Here is a 16,980-nt window from a genome sequence, read left to right on the forward strand (position 1 = left end):
CAATTGTCTTTCTCAGACAGTAAAGCGTTGCAGTTCGTTTTCTGGAAAAGGCGGAAGGGAAATGGCATTTCTAAGTAATTTCAAGAAATGCTTTTTATAGGGAAAAGTATGTGCTGATAAGCTACTCGCCTAAACTCACAGCTGAGTTGCACCGTGGTGGTGGCACTGCTCTGGTTTCCCACCGGGAACCTGGGAATTTCCCTCCTCACTCCATGGATTCATTTCTTCCCTGGTGGGCTTTTACCCCAGTGCTGACAAGCTCAGCCTCTGGTCCTGTGACCACGAAGCAAAGCTGCCGGCCTAAACACCCAGCCTGGAATTTGCTTGAATTCTTATGTATTCACCCTGAAAACTCTTGACGAATCTTCCCGAGGGGATTTGAAGGTCACCCTCCCGAAAGCAAAGCTAAAAGGCACCTTGTGGTTTCTAAAACCAGAGCAGGGCTTGCCTCTCGCTTGCGCTCCCTCTCCGCTAACCCATCTTTAACATGGATCTAATTCCGACTACATTGCAGCGCCGCGAAATCACATTAGGCAGCGCAGGGAGACTCGCCGCCCCTTCAAGCATGATAAACTCTTGATTGCATCCCCGGAGCTCTAATGAGCCCGCGTGGGCTGGGCGTGATGGAGACAGAGCTGCGGGAGCAGCGGGGGAGCCGCAGGACCCGAACCCGCCCCGCCGGCAGCCCCGGCTCGCGTTCGGCTCCGCTCGCACCCCGAGACTCCCGAGAATTCCCGGGAAGGCGGCGAGGGCAGGAGAGCATTCCCAGCTCCCCCTGCCCTCCCTGCAGTGCCCAGCACATCCCGTTCCCCCTTGCCGGGGAGCCCAGAGCGATGCTTTATCGCGCCGCTGCGAGAGCCAGACGGAAAGGTTGCGGCAAAGGTGGGAGGTGTTAATGATGGGTTGGCGCAAGGCAGTGCTTATCTCTTTAAGAAATGGAAATGAGGTCTAATTAGCATATACTGGTTGCAATTAGCATATAAGTCCCGTTCGGGGACTTGGAGGAAGGGAAAGGACTAGGCAGCAACTTAATGGGATTTTATTAGGCGAAATTAGCCAGCACTGAACAGTCATAAAAATATCTAAATTATTTGTAGCTCTGGCAATTTATTGTGAGTGCTTCCCGGACATGCTAATGTCTATTGGGTCTGCGTCATGCGTGCTAATCACAAAAACAAACTGAGGGACAGGAGTAATCTATCTGCTGCACGTTGTTATGCTATTGTGGGCACGGTGTGACAGCTTTATACGCACGTCTATGTGCGTGAGTGGCGTGGTGCGAGGGGGGCGTTCTTGCTAATGCCTCATGAGTTATGTAAATGGGATACGTTCGAGCAAAAATGACAAAGTGGTCTCTACAGAAACGATCTCACCTATAACACAGGCGAGAGAAGAGGAGGCTGAAGCAGAGGGCTTTTGTTGAAGCAGAATGAAATGCAAACCCCCGATAGTCGCGGCAATCACATGCATTTAGAGGCCAGAAGAAAAACCCTTCGGTGTAAGATGATGATCTGTAGAGGTTAAAAGTATATTTTTAAAAACCAACCTCACTCAAATATATGTGTTTTGACACATCCGTGCTTTCTTTAACCCTTGCACAGGTTAGATGCTCTTTTTAATGAGCACCTTCTAAAATAACCACTTAAAGTGAGGTCCAGTTATTGTCTCTCTACAAATGTGATCAGCTGAGGGTGGATGCTGTGAAAGTGAGGTGGTGAAGAATCAACATTTTTAATTTACAATGAAAGGTCAGGCACACTGACCCAAGATGGGGTCTGATAGAAAGTTTGCTGCTCAGACAGGAAAAAAAGTTCCCATGATAAGAAAAATTACAAGACTCTTCCTAAGCTCCTTGCTCAGTGTTTGGAGATGTAAATGGCTCCTGTGAGCCTTTTCTGCTGTACCAACGTGGGATTTCTGGGCTGCTCCTGCAGAGTCTTGGCTAACCAGCAGACGTGAGTGCTCTGGCACTGGGAGTGGGATGACACCAAGGATTATCCTCTTTGTGCTTTTATGAAATGAAGAGGAATTATTCCAAACATTGCCAGGACCAGCACGAGCTCTTGACACTTGGTGGTGGCTGTGTTTTCACTGTGAGAAGGAACAAAGGATAAGCAGGAGGAATGTTGTAATAATGCACCTTTTAGGGTCAGATTCCTTGTGTTAACTTATAAGTGGTGCATTTTATCATATTAAATATGTAAGTACCTCCATAAAATTGTCGGCTTTCTGTCAGGTTGGCAAGAGAATCATAGAGGCTAATTTAACAGAAGCTAATAAGTTAAAAAAAAAAAAGCCAAAAGAAAACAACAACAATGACAAAAAAAGATAACACTAATCTTAAATGGTTGATATAGCTCACCTGGCCTCCTATTTTGGAAAAGGATTTGGAACAACTTCTGCATTTCATCTGTTTGATATGTTCAGAGCATGGTGAGTGTCTCTGCAATGTTGACTGTGGTGCCTGATGAGGAGTCCAATTTACATATTCTCAATTTAATCTAAAGTAGGCGCTAATTGATTACTGCTGAATGTCAGCACGCTCTGATTATCTGCTCAAGATGCTCTGGAAAAAGAAAAAAACCCACAACCCTGAGCTGCAAGTGGGAAGGAGGCGTTCGAATTCAGTCTGCCACGTGTGCTGGTTTTGACTGGGGCAGAGTGAATTTTTCCCTTAGCAGCTCATGTGGGTCTGTGTTTGGGATTTGAGCTGGATCAGGGGAGGATAACACAGGGGTGTTTTCAGCACGGCTGAGCTCACACAGTCACAGGAGCTTTTTCTGCTCCTCACCCCAGCCCACCAGCGAGGAGGCTGAGGGTGCACAGGGAGCTGGGAGGGGACACTGCCAGGACAGCTGATCCCAGGTGACACAAGGGATGTCCCAGAGCATGTGGCATCATGACCTGCATGTGGAGCTGGGGAAAGAGAAAGAAGGGAGGAGGTACATTCAGAGTGATGGGGTTTGTCTCCCCAAGTCACCATCACACGTGATGCAGCCCTGCTCTCCTGGGCATGGCTGCCCATGGGAAGCAGGGAATGAATTCCTTGGTTTGCTTTGCTGGCACTCATGGCTTTTGCTTTACCCTGTTAAACTGTATTTATCTCAACTTATGGTTTTTCTGAGTTTTCTCATTTTTACATTTTCAATTCTCTCCCCATCCCAGCACGGGGGGAGTGGGCAACTGGCTGTGTGGTGCATAGTTGCCATCTGGAGCTAAACCACCACACCATGGGATGACTGTTTGGTCTTTTACCTGACATTATATAAAAGTTTTAATTATCCAGGCCTGAGGCTGTTGAGTGACTGCTGCTTTTCTGTGTCCTTCCAAAGCAAATGAGACAGATACTGAATTGTCCTTGCTTTCTGACTGACTTTTCTCAAATAAGACATCTATTCTACAGGGTTTTCCTCATCTTTTTCCAACCCTGTCCTTAACAGTTTCAGATTTCAACCCTGAGGACCCTTTCCCTGGCTTGGAAGGCACAATGTGAGGTCAGAGAAGGAAGCTCAGGTGGGCATTTAATATTCCATGCTGAATTTCAAGAGACAAACCATTGAATCTCAGCAGTGTATGATCCCTGAATCTGGGACTGGGAGGAGACCATTCTGTAGTTGTTCCTAGCTCTGCATGCAATTTGGGCCAAATCTCATCTCTTTAAACCACAGACTCCTCTCTCATGGCTGGACAGCCTCTTTTTTGCAGACAGCAAGGACCATCTCTCACCACAGAGATGTGCAGTGCTTATTGTAAGGAAACCTTGGCTGATGTAACACAACTAATCACACATTTCCAGACAGGTTCACGACAACTTTTTACTCTCATACTTCCTATGTTATTTTGGGACTCTTTTCTTTCACTGAGATCTGAGCTTTTGGGGTTGGTATGTTTGTTTTGGTAAGCCTTCTTATCTGGGCGCTGAGCCCAGCATTAATTTGTTTGTGTACTTTGTAGCATGCCTGGTTCTGTACCTGGAGATAGGCATCTATCTATTATTTAAATAAATGCCTACACTCTGCATGTGGAATAAGTCACTATGAACAGAAATATTAAATAGGTGAGCAAGATGCAGTGAGAAAATGCTCCCTTACTGTTTTCTTTTTCTTTCCTTTCTGTGCCTGGTTACAATTAAGTAGCAAATTGCTGCTTCTTTGAATCACGGTAGGTTTAATCAACAACACTGTAGCAAGGCCATTTTTTCCTGGCTCAGTCTTGGTATGTGGGGCTATTTCCCCAGCAGAAGTACCTTCCAGTTTAGATCCTGTCATGCAGAAAGCCTTTTCTTCATGTACACTCTCCCTCTGTGGTTTCCACAAGAGCTCTGCCCTCCAGCTTTTCCAATTCAGCATTCACAGTATGAACTTGTGTGTTTGGGAAGCTGCCAGGGGATGGGGAGCTAAGGCAGCAGCCAGGCCCATGTGGAAGCATTGTGTTTTTTATTTCCTTTGAGCAGTTAATCTCCAATAGATTGCCCAGCTCCTGTTCTGCATCTCTGATATGGATAAAGGTCTGTGTAGCAAATGCTGTCATTAAGAAATTGCCCTTCCTGTTAGAGCTTATTAAGGTCTGAATGCTTCAGCACTTCAGATATGTCAAGTAGTGGCTCTAAAACCATTTAATATTTTTTAAATTTTTTTTTAAATTCTACAGCACTTTGGCTTCCTCCCACAGATGCATTTCTGATTATGTTTTGGTCTATCCCAAACACTTACCTGCCTGCTTCCAGCTTCTTCCAGTTTCCCCTGGATGGGGAAACAACCCAAATGGGGAACAACCCATATTGTCCAGTGTCCAGCAGAAGTATTGCTGCATCACAAAGTCCAACAAAGTCAGTGTTTATCCTGGCCAGAGCTGTCCCAAAAATCTCCCCAGTGGTAGGTTTTTGCACCCTGTACCTTGCTGCCTGCTCATGCCCTGCCATTCATCCTCCCAGATCCCTGTTCCACTGACATATGTCCATGGACTGTACCCTGGGTGGCCTGGGGAGCTGCTCCCTCTCTTCACTGTGCTGGCAAGAAGGGCTGGGCTTTCCACTTTCCATGCAGCATGCCTCCAACAGCCTTGTCCTTGTCCCCACTCAGCTCAGCAGCTGAGGAGGGTGAGCCAGCCCTCACAAGGAGGGAACACTTCCATGTTAGTCCCAGTCTGTCTTCCAAGTAACCCAAAGCCAACAGCAACTGGAGCAGGGAGAGCAAGGAGGAAAAACAAAGGCTTGGTAGTTTTCCCAAGCACTTCTCCCTTTCTCTCCCCATCCTCAACTCTGTTCCTGCCCTCTGGAGTCACTCGCCCCCAGTTTGGGAGCTGTGTCTTCACAGTGACTCCACAGAAGGAAGTGCTGGCCTGGGCACCAGGGCAGAGTGGCTGAGTGGCCTGGAGGAGCCCTCCTGCTTCCTCAGCATCCCCAGCTGTGAGCTGCATGTACAAATACCACATCACTGGGCACTTTTCAAATTCAGCAGAGAGGTGCAAGGCATTTTCTGAAGTAATTTGCATACTTTCCTTCTGAGTCTTATTCCCCTTCAGCAGGGACATCTAACCAAGCCCTCTGTGGATCAGGGCTCAGCCTTGGCAGGCAGGGGATGAGCTCCACTTGGCCTGGATGTTCATTCAGGCAAGCAGGTCCTCCTATCTCCCTCCATTTCCTCCCTCTGGCAAGGGAATGAGACACCTCGTGCTCCAAGAGCTGCCCCCAGATTTCCTTTCTTTTCATTTTCCCTTTCATTTCAATCCCTTTTCTCTGTCATTGTCTATCATTTGCCCACTAACCACACACAAAGCTGCCCTTTCCTCAGCCTCCTCAGCCCTCCTGTCTCCCCTTTGGAGTCCCAGCCACCCTGCTCCTCCCCATGCCCAGTGCCTCCCCAAAGTCCCTTTTCCTGTTTGGAACCCTTTGTTCTTGCACTGTCTGTCAGCTAGGCCTTCATTTTGAAAGCAAACCAAAGACAGTCTGCTGTGAGAAAATGGAGAAGTGGTGAAATAACTGGGAATAGGAGAAAGCTGGAATTAGAAAAGCCCCATTTTGTTCTCTCTTTCCTTTCCTGGTTTTGGCACAGGTAGTGCCAGAGCTGTAAGATGTATAAATTCTTCTTTTCTTATCCTAGGAAAGGCCAGTTCCTGTTTTATCACAGAGGAAAATCATTCCAGCAAAAAATGGGAGCATGCTATATATTTTGATTGTAAAAATGCTGCATTAGAGGAACTCATACAAATTTCAATGCTGAGCTGAAGATTTCAACAAAATACAAGGCAGCAATTGCCGGAAATCATAATTAATAATTAGTTATTATCCTATAACTATCACAATAATTAATGTGCAGTGTTTCGCTTCACTAGTTTTTTTCAAAATATTTGATTATTTCTGCCTCCACGGTGTGAATTTCAGGTGCTGGAAATGAGTTGCTTTGCACCAGTAGATCTCCTGAATATGCAATGAAGAAACCTGCAGCAGCCAGAGCCCCAGCCAAGGCAGGAGCTAGGAAACAAAGGTGAAGGAGAGAAGCAATGAAAGCGAAGCGTTTCGTACAATAGCTAAAATAGAAATCTCTGGAGGCTTGGAGATATTGCAGGAACATCAATTTCCATGGCCATTGTCTGAGCGGCGTTAGAGCCACCGCCCCCCCTTCCTCTGGGCGAGGGGAGCGTCGTGGCAAATCAGGAAATGGCATAATTGAATCAGCTCCAGCACATGACAGGGCTTCAAACCCACCCAGAGGAGGCTCTGGGATGACCACACATCCCAGGCACCTTGGCTCCCTCCCCTGCCAAATCACTTCTGTGAGGAAGGCGGGCAAGATTTGAGCCGCAGCAGGAGAGGGTCCGGTCGTGGATTTCATTAGTGGCCTCTCTGGCCATCTGTGAGACTTCATGACCAAGAAGCTGCATGAAACTGCTTGCTAGAAACTTCTTTCTAACTGGAAAAGATGCAAGTCATGATGCTGTTTACAGAGAGTTTGGTTTGAATTTAGGAATAAAACAAAATGCCAGTTTTGCCACTGAGATAACACACGAGAGTCAGGACGTGCCGCTGCAGGTCGGAGAGGTCCCATTCCCATTCCTCTCTCCCTTCCCTTTCACCCCTACATAAAAGTTGACAATTAGTTTTTACTGCACATACATGAAGGGAGATACATGCTTTGGCCTCTATGTGAGAGCAATAATTCTCTTAAATTGATGTGTCAGCGAACTAAAACTCAATTTTTTTTTTTTTTTGCACGGTGTATTTTGCAGTCAGAGGACCTTCACTAATCGGAATAAAGCAATTTGGCTCCCTGTCATTGCTCACTGAAAACATATGAGCTGGTTGGCACATATGGCCTCCTAGATTTATCAGTGTCTCCCATCTAGTGCATGGGAGGTTCAGGGCTGCAGCTCAGAGAGGAGTGAATTTTTATGAATGCTTGTTCCCCTCCCTGAGAATTCCCAGAGCTAGATTTATTCCTTAGTTTCAGAAATATTTTATTTATTATCCATATGCTATATTGTCTTAAGGTCAAATCAAAGTCATATTTTACATTTTTTTATTTGCATTACTATGTCTTCATGGCTTTGTTCATGGAAATAAAAAGCACAACAATCCAAAAATTTGGGAGAATTACTGTTCCCATAGCTCTTCTTTCCTTTTTTTTTTTCCTGAGAGTGGTGCAATGTGACCATACACAGCTGTCCTTCCAGCAGGACCTGTGTAAAATGGATTTCCTGCATCTTGCATGAGGTTCATGAAAGGCCAGCTGTGGTGTCATGCCTTTTTCATGCTGTCCCCAAGGAAGGCCTCACCTCACTCCTAGCTGAGCTGGTGCCATTTACACTGATGCTGTGCTGGGGTAGGTGGGATAGCCATGTTTTAGCAGTCAGCCTTTGCAGCTTGATTATACCAGAAAATGCCCTTTTGCCTCACTGACTCTGTGCCTTGTAGTCCCCACTCTCTTCTCCCACAGCTCCAGGGATTGCTCTTTGCCAGCTCTTCAACTTGTGCTTTAGCCTGGAGGAACTTTTCTCAGCCTTCAGAGAACGTGAACCACAAAGCCTTGCTGGGACGCCGCTGCAAACTCCTCCTCACACCTCTGGTTACAAAGATTGTTCTGCATGGGGCATAGCAGGTGTTAGTGGGCAATTCACCCCAAAGCTGTGCCAAGGAAAATTATTGTTTGGGGTTGGAGAACTGTTTGAGTGTCCAGGCAACTCTTCCAGAGCCTGCTCATGACAGAAGGGGCAGCCCAGTCAGGGACAGCCTTCAATGGGGAGGAGGAGAGTGGCTGGATTCCCATCCTGAGCTCGTGCACAGCCTGGAACAAGGGTGGGACCGGGCTGTTGGTAGCACCACAGTGACAATCCCATGTCTATGGTGACAGTATCCAAGGCCCTGCTCCTGTCCTCTGCTGTCACCATCATATTTTCTGAAAAATCTTCCTTGCCCAGGATTCCTCTCCTGGGAAGCTGAGAAGCCTCAGAGAAAAAGGAAAACAATATTATCTCATTTGCTTCTCCTGTGTTTTGCTGCTTTGAAATGTGGTTTGGAGATTGTTTATCCAACAGGTGGTGGTTTGATTGGTTTCATGTGAATTGTTTTAACTTAATGACCAATCATGGTCAGGCTGTGTTGGACTTTGGAGACAGAGTCACAAGTTGTCATTATCATTCTTTGTAGCCTTCTGTCTGCATCCTTTCTCTATTCTTCAGTATAGTTTTAGTATAGCATAATATCATATCATATCATATCATGTCATAAAATAATAAATTAGCCATCTAAGAACTTGGAGTCAGATTCATCTTTCCACCCCACAATGGGGGACCCCAAAAATACCACACTCTGTAAATGACCTTAGGGCCAGATGGGACCCAAATCACAAGCAGTTCTTCAGTGGGAACCAGGAGGAGCTACTTTAATAGTGGATGAAAAAGTTTTGTAATGTATGTGTTTGAGGAGATCATTTCTTGCTAACTACTCTCCTAAAACCCCCTCTTCTCTTGGCCATCCTCTCCTGAAACCAGAATTATTTTGAAGGCTGGCTGCCTGACTGATTTGGTAAGAGGCACGTGGGCGCTGCTGGTTATGGACTTCTGCTTGCCCACAAGAGGACATCAGCTGGCTCCTCATCCATGCAGGAGGCTGAACCATCCAGGCCAAGCCTTCAGCTGGGACATGCCAGTCTGGAAAGTGGCAGCTTCATCTGTCCCACCCATGAGACACAAGACCTGTGCTTGAGACACAAAGGGTCAGTTCTGTGCCTCCCTTGCAGCCTTTCCCTGGAGGTCACCTGCTGGTCTCAGCAGCGGGGGGAGGACATGCTGTCTTTGGCTTCTCCTGCTTTTATTCCCATCTACCCTTGGTATGTGGTGGAGGGAACACTAAGAATATTAGTTAATAACCAGAGAAAAATATCTCAAGCCTTTATAAGCCCATTTCCTCTTTTAATCACGCTCTCTCTAATGAACTGTATTTTTCTTACTTATCATTTCCTTTGTTCATGCCCATTACAGAGTTACTCACAATTTTAGCTCAAACAATACCTCTTAAATAAGGGGATAGTATTAAGTGCATCAGCACAAGGAGGGGAAGCTGATTTTAGAAACCAAAAGTACTGCTTGATTTCCGCTTTCAAAGCATTTAATTTCACCTGGTCCACACTTTTAATATTTTCCAATAAAATAACTAGATGGGGGCACATTAAAATGGTCTCAGTTGAGCTGTTTTAATAAAAGGAGAAAGTTTAAAGAGCTCGGCCATGGATGAAAATCTATTTAAAACAGGCAGGTTGGGTATTTCTGGCATGGATGCATGAGGTATCTGTCTCCACCTCTAATTAAAAGGTCTGTATTGTTCAGTTCTACAGCACTCCACATGACAGACATGCGAAGCACCCAAGGGGCCACCACGTTGTCCTGTGCTGCACCTCACTCTCAGCATGGCCTCGTACATGTATGTACAATTTATCCTGCCTTGGAAACTGGGGGTCTGGATCTTTGTGCCTCACAGTCCTGTCAGCCTGGCAGGGTGGTTTCAGCTTGTAGAAGTGAATTATTCCAGATAACAATGAGCTCCTGGAAAAATGACTCAGTCCTCTGCAGCACAGGTAGAGCTACAGAGTCCAGAACTGAGAACAACGTTAATGGCATGAAGAAAACTTGCTTTATTCTGCATCCTTCCCTGCAAAATGTTCCCATTGGCATTTCAGGGGGATTTACTCCAAGAAAAAAGCAACTGGGTACTCTTCTTGTAGTTGTGGGCCTACCAGAACTACTAGGGAAATGGACTTGCTTGAATGGGGAGGTATCACTCATTGTCTATCTGAGCAATTCCCAGTCTGTGGGAATCTGGTAAAACCAAAAGCAAAGGGGCTTTCCAGTGGGTGAATACACTGGAAGCCCCTACAAAACACTCACACATCAGCCTTGGTGCTGTCCAGTGGGTGAATACACTAAACACGTACAAAATACTCACACATCAGCCTTGGTGCTAATTGTGCTTTGCAATGCCTCAATCCTTTGTAACACAATGCCACATTTGTAAGCCATGAAACATCTAGAATGCTCTCTGACAACTCTAATATCTGAATAAAGGGAAAGAAAAAAAATTATCTTTCTTTCTGAAATTCTAGCTTAAACAGGCTGTACATAATGAACAGTTTTCTATTTTGCCATGCACAACTGTTGTGTACCAACGGAAGGATGGTGAATATCTTATTTTGGATGTCTCAAAGTGCAGAGGCACAGGTTTTGCTGAATTTGGCCAGAGAAAGAAATGAGTGACTATAAACCAGGATGGAATTCCCTTAAGAATCCAGCAGCAAATACATTTTTATCAGGGGTTTCTTGGTGAGGGATGGCCCCCAAAAGGATCATTGTCCTCCTGTGTAAACATCCAATGCAAACCACGATGCTGTTTGTAGGTGACAACACATCCATTGTGCAACTGCACAGAAACTGTGTTAGTATCCCTATAAAATGTATTTACTGTCTACAAGGAATACTCAGATGGCAAAAGCAGCATTAGAATTCCTTGTACACAAAAGAACTAATTAATTCTGACATCACATAAAGAGAGTGGGAAGTTAATTGTTCTAAACCCCATTTCACAGCTAGGTGTAGGAGCAAGTAGGACTGGGTGCATAAGTGATATTATGGAAAGAATGGTCAAGTGACCTGTGTGACATTCAATAACCAAGGGAGCAGCAGAGGCAAGGATTTATCCAGTCTGAGATTCCAGGTTGATCTTCTGTTTATTAGATCATATTAGATCTTGAAGGCTTTGTGGATATTGGTATGCTTTTATTGGCCATTTTCACCGCATGTTATTTCCCCGTGGTTTTCAATCTTATCCTTTAAGGCCAACATTTGTTGCCAAAGATTATAACCATGTACAACAGATTACATTTTAATGGAGGATTCTGAAATAACGAGGTACATTTTCCTCTCTGCCTCGGGTCTCATTGCTTCCAGTGTGATCTCCTCCAGGACAAGGACACTGGAAATGTTAACAGACAAAATGCTGTTGGGATTTGAACCACACCACCAAATAGCAGCGCCAGACACCTTTTTCTGTGTTTGCATATCTGAGACAGCTGCATTGGTGTGGAAACTGTGAGAAAATATCTTTGAAAAGGATGCAGGAGGGAGTGGAGGGAAAGGAAGGGCAGAATCAAAAAATGGCTGAATCAGGAAGGCACCTCTAGAGCTTGGCTAGTCCTACCCCCTTGGTCAGAGGTCACGCACAGCAGGTTCCTCAGAGAATGTCCAGTCAGGTCTGAAATACCTGCAGAAATGGAGACACCACACTCTCTGGACAACTTGCTGCATGTTCAAACACTCTTGTAGTAAAATGGATTTTAATCATGTTTAAATGGAATTTCTGTCTTATCCACATTACCAATACAACCCTTCCCTGTCATCCTGTTCCAACACTTCTTCACTCTCCCCTGCCAACCCTACTGTACAACACTCCTCACCAGGTTGACCAGCCTGTTGACAAAGCTCCTTTGTCCCACTTGATCAGCCCTTCCTACCAGTCTCCTTGATGCTCAACAAGAGCCCCACAATGATAAAAGCTGAATATCTGCTCTTGGTGTTATCTGCACAACCAGATGTTGACACACTGAATCTGGTTTTTCTTCTCAAGTCCTTCCCCATCACTGGCAGGGTTGAAGACAAAACCAGTTTAATACATGTGGGGGTACAAGTTGTGGGTTTCTCTGGGTCTGGATTGAAGGCACTTGAGACCATAGTTCATGTTCAGACTCAGATGTTTATTATTTCTTATCAGTAAAACAGTCTCACTACTGTGAGTTTGGCAGCTTTTCATTAGAAAGCACAAAATGGCCAACAATCTCTTGTTACAAGGTCTTTCAAGATTAAACTATCCAATTAAGAACTGACACCTAGATGGTTTTCCCTTTTCACCCAGTAACTGATCCCAAAGAGCTGCAATGGGGACTTTTCTGCCCAATGACAAGAAGAAACCCAAGCCCATGGAGAAGAAGGAAGAAGCATGAAGAAGAAACCCAGGACGACACCCTGTGCCCCTCCATCTTGCTTCCATCCACAACAGACTAAAAATCCCAAAACCTAAATTTCTCACACTACTCTCTATCATCTATTTCACACTTTTGTGGATTCCAGTCTATCTTGAAGTCTGGGAAACTTTCTCCATGAATGAGGGTCAAAGTCAGTGCTCCCCTGGCGGTCAGGGCACCCCAGAGCAGACAGAGAAATATTCCCAGCGCCCTGGGTTTCCACAAATACACTGTAGGTTTCCCTGGATGTACACTGGTGGGACACAGCAATTTTACCTGAGTCAAGTGAGGCTTGGCAGGGGCCCTGGGTGGTGTCCAGTGTGAAATGGCAGCTACAGTGGAAGAATGCTCCTTGTGTTTTTCCTTTCCATGATATGAAATAAACAATCTCAGGAGCTCTGGCAAGACAGTTGCTGAGTTGAGAGTCTTTTTTCTCTTGTCATTTTGCCTGCTGAAGAGAAACTGCTGCAGAACAACCAATGTCAATACCCATAGCTCTTGAATTTTCCAAGGCAGCCTCTCCTCCATCTGGCAGTGCCTCACGCTGCTTGCTTTGAGGTCTCATGAAATCACGCTCGCGGGTGGTATGATTGTTCCTTGAGATGCAACATGAGGGAGGGCACCATCCCCTCCTGTACTTGCTGCATATTCCTTGTTGCCTTAGTTCTTTGCTCCATTTAGTGATGTGAAAGGTAGGAATGGAAGTGCTTTGAACAAGTCCCAGGGGCCTCAGAACAGAAAAAGGAATATATCTGAGGAAAGGGAGAGTATCTGAGAAGAGAGGAGTTATCAGCATGAGAGACCTCAAGCTGAGTGACTGAGAGTTGACATTCCTTCTATTTATTTATAAAATTTGTAACTGTGAAAATTAACCTTAGAAGTTGTAGCCCCATTACTGTTAGTTTTATCATTCTTCTAAGACATACCCTGAGGCATTCCTAGAGATTGGATCCTACTGTACTTTGCAATAAGCCCATAATTGATTATGCCATGGAGCTTTAATATGGGTTGAGAAATGGAATCCAGAGTAAATACATTCAGAATTTTGCTAGCAGACCAAATTTAAAACTGGTTTTCTGAACCTACCAGGATTATTCCTTCTCAGCTCATGATTTAATTTGAACTAGCCACCCTGAGAGGTGCAGTGTGTCTGGCCTATCTGCTTGCTGGGCTTTTCTAAAGAAGTTTATCCTGTACACTTCATCTGTAAATTTGTAAAGCTAGTATTAGATCCTAACATTATTCATTAGAGGACACTTTAGGTTCCACCTAGTGCTTTATTCAGTAAAGTCTGTCAACAATCTCATCACACACTAATCTGCTGATTTCTTTCATTTCTGAAAAACAAGCACATTAAACAATATTCAGGGGAGAAATTAATTAGGTGGTGGTGGCGGTCATTTGTCATTGTATTTCTCAATTTTAAAATATATCCTATGTAAACTCCTAGACTTCCTTTTTTTTTTTCCCTGGTTCATGTGTCTGATGAAAACCTATCCTTTCTGAGTGAAGTTTGTTCATTTTGCTCAAAAATTGAGGAATGAGGTGTTGGTCTCTTTTTCTTTAGAAAGGTTCCCCTTTCCTTTCCTCAGGTGCTAAAGGCCATGTTATTTCCTTCCCTATGCAGGTGGTTCCTGCTGACTGTAGCTTATTCCAGAACTGAAAGTTCGCTAACTTGTAGACCTGGTAGAAACTGAAGTTTCTTAAAGCACACCATGCCTAGGGCAGATCCTAAACAAGCAAATCCTATGATGTTGGTACAACCAAAAGGAATTTTGTCCAGAAATTACAGAATTAGCACTGTTTTCTGACCATTTTAAATCCTGGATTTGTTTCTGGACCATGTCTCTCCAGAAAGATTTGCTTGTGAGATTCAGACGTCCGAGTTGGTTTGAGGTAGAAGGCTTTTGATTCACAACATATTTTTATTCAAAACTACTCCTCATGAAAGAGTGTTTTTGTCTCTGTGTGGTCTTAAGGGAAAAAAATATTTTGTTTCATATTTCCCACTGGAAAAGAACTCTCTCTTTTTCTCACTCTCTCTTTTTCTCTCTCTTCTCATCAATAGCTACAAAATTGGTTAAATTCCTCAGAACCACTACACCACTGGGCGTGCTCCATTAAGAAAGCATACACAAGGATTCTGTATTTCTATGGATACTGTGCCAATTCTGATGAAGTCTCCTTTCACATGTTCAGACCAAATGTTATGATATTTTTGTTTCCTATGACAAAGCAAGTGGAACAAATGCGAGGTAAAGAGATGAAAATCCATCACACCAAATTGGATAGAGATGCCATGAAAGAGCAAAATTATTTCATGGTTTGAGCTCTTCCTTACTCATCTTCACTGGTAAAGGGCACATGATACCTTTGACACACAATGTTTGCAGCTGCACATAGGTCAAGATGCAGCAAAAGTCATGTGGGAAGGCAAGGCATAGGTATGAGGTGTACATAAAAAAATTAAGCTTCTTTTATTTGGCTACGGATACTTTATTTAGATCAAGCTTTGAATCAACTATCAAGTTAAATTGAAAGAAAAGGGAATATTTGGTAAATTTTTTTAAGACCTGTTCCTCCAAATACTGACCTTGGTCAAAATCAAGAAATGCATGCTTAATGTTATGCAATAAACTTAAATTTTAACATTATCCTTTCTCACCTTTTATCTGCACTTTCATTGCTCCAGGGAGACCTTGCATGTAAACTACCTAATTTTTGCTCTGGCACTGGGAGGTACCTACCCTTGCATACAATAGCTCTCTGCAAAGCTTTGATATACATACAAAAATGTTTTTCCCCATTTGAAAGCACTACTTAGAGCTGCTGGAAACAGGAGTAGGTGATGTGATCATTAAAACCTGAGGGTTTCACGTCTGCTAAGGGAGTTTTTGTTTCTGCTATAAAGGAGGGTTGACTGCAGAGCTTCTGGCAGGAAGGGTTTGGTGGTGTAAGCAAACGTAAACCAAAATGTAAAATCGTTGTCATCTGTTTTGTATGGAGGAGGAACTTGGCTTTAGAGGGCAGAGCCTAGCAAAACTGTTCCTTGTAAGCCATAGTGCTTTGTTGGATAGAGAGACAAAACTCTGCATGGAGGTGGGGGATCAGTGATGTATTGGGCCAAGAACCACTCAAGAAATGGAGCTGACATTCTCTAGGACATGTATCTCCTGGTTTCTTTCATACAGACCCATTTTAACTTTCCAAAAAGTCTGGTTTCAACCCCTTGCATTGATTCTGTTGCTTGGTGGTGTTGATACCTGTTACCAAAGTAGACAGTCCTCCACTTTTCCCCACTGTCTTTCTGGCACAAAATGAGAAAGAAATGACCCCAGCAGTTGTCTTGTTTGTGGAGGAAGGTGATTCCCTACCTTGCAAAACTCATATAGGGACAAGAGACTGTTAATAGACTGATAGACTGGGCTGCTCTTCCCTGTGAGAAACACTCTCACACCTCAGGAGTTAACTGCACACACAGGATTATCTGTGTGCAAGTACGTGTGTCTGTCTTTAAAATGCACACATTTGGAGGGACTGTGAGTAGATTCTACTCCTTAATATGTTTTTGTGGGTATCTCCAAGGATTGTCAACATCTTCTTTAGCACTAAGGAGGAGATTTCTTGGTTTTGAAAGAGAGGATTTACTGCTAAGGACTTACATTCTCATTCTCATTTGTAACCTGACATATTTCCCCTCCCCTTATTTGCTTGAAGTGGGAAAACAAAACTGATGAAAAAGCCTGTGTTAGAATGACATCATCCCCCCACCCCCATACATCTTATTGTACTACATCAGTGTATTTATGAGGTCTTTATTAGACAGGACAAATTTATTTTTCATTTGTGCTAAATTGTTTATGCCCTTTTAAAAGTGCACTGTATCCTCAGCACTGGGATTTCGGTTTTCTGCCTGACAATGATGAAGTGTTATGTTCTAACAAGTGCATTAAGATCTTGTCCTGGTGCATATTCTGTGCTGTTTGTGAAATGACAATGATAAGGAGAGACAGACAGACATGGAATGGGTAAGGTGTGCATATATCTTAATTTTTAGTAAACTCAAGCCAGTTCAAGTTGGTGGTGACCATTGATTATTGTCGCCTTTGAAAAACCAGAATCCCCAAAGGAGTTTCCTCCCATTTAGATGATTAAATTGGGGTTATATTTGCAAGAGAACTTGTTGCCAATTTACAAATTATGCTTATGAAGATCTGCTTGCTTATTTTGGTGCCTGGGTGACAGCTGATTGATCCAATGAGAGGGCTGCTACCAGCCCTATTGCTAATAAAGTTATTACTTTACTAGCAAGTAGCTTCTAATTAGTATGCAGAGTCTGGAGTGAATTCATTCTTGTTAGGCATGCTGGTCATGTTCCTGGGCTTGTGTGTTCTGGCTAGCCTCTGGCTAGCCTGGGAATCCAAGAGGTGCCTTGCCAGCATGCTGCAGTTTTCCAGGGGAATTTGGAGGAGTA

Source organism: Molothrus aeneus, chromosome 2, assembly GCF_037042795.1.
Source record: "Molothrus aeneus isolate 106 chromosome 2, BPBGC_Maene_1.0, whole genome shotgun sequence".
NCBI lineage: Eukaryota > Metazoa > Chordata > Aves > Passeriformes > Icteridae > Molothrus > Molothrus aeneus.